The sequence below is a fragment of the Gavialis gangeticus genome, unplaced genomic scaffold, assembly GCF_001723915.1.
Source record: "Gavialis gangeticus isolate Ggan-Ray unplaced genomic scaffold, GavGan_comp1, whole genome shotgun sequence".
Classification (NCBI taxonomy): domain Eukaryota; kingdom Metazoa; phylum Chordata; order Crocodylia; family Gavialidae; genus Gavialis; species Gavialis gangeticus.
In genome coordinates, this window is record NW_017729033.1 from 31,939,814 (window position 1) to 31,940,155 (window position 342).

Sequence of the window (342 nt, forward strand, 5' to 3'; positions counted from 1 at the left end):
AAAGAACTTCGTCGTGTTAGCTTTAAGCGCACAACCTACTAGTTTCATTGTGCGACCCCTAGTTTTTGTGCTGTGAGAATAACTATTAAGTTCCTATTTATGTTACCGCATGCCCTCTCCTTTCTCTCCCGGGGGGCTCAGCAGTCTCCTGGAGATGGAGCCCAAGTCCTGGAGAGCGCTGGCACTCCGCCGACAGAGCACGCAGCCGGCCGGAGCCCCCGCGCCGCTGCCCCCTCGCCCCCGGGCACTGCCCCCGGGAGGAGCGAGCGGCGAGACCCAGCCCTGCCACCCGGCCGGCTGTATAAAGCCCCGGGGCGCGGCTCCGACGGGGCGGGGCAGCCG

At 64.3% G+C, this 342-nt stretch overlaps 1 protein-coding gene across 1 annotated transcript in view; it reads left to right on the top strand.

The window, feature by feature from the left end:
* Nucleotides 1–342, top strand: part of OTOP1 (otopetrin 1) — a 31,960-nt gene that overhangs the window by 5,176 nt on the left and 26,442 nt on the right. The gene's annotated exons all lie outside the window — the stretch shown is intronic.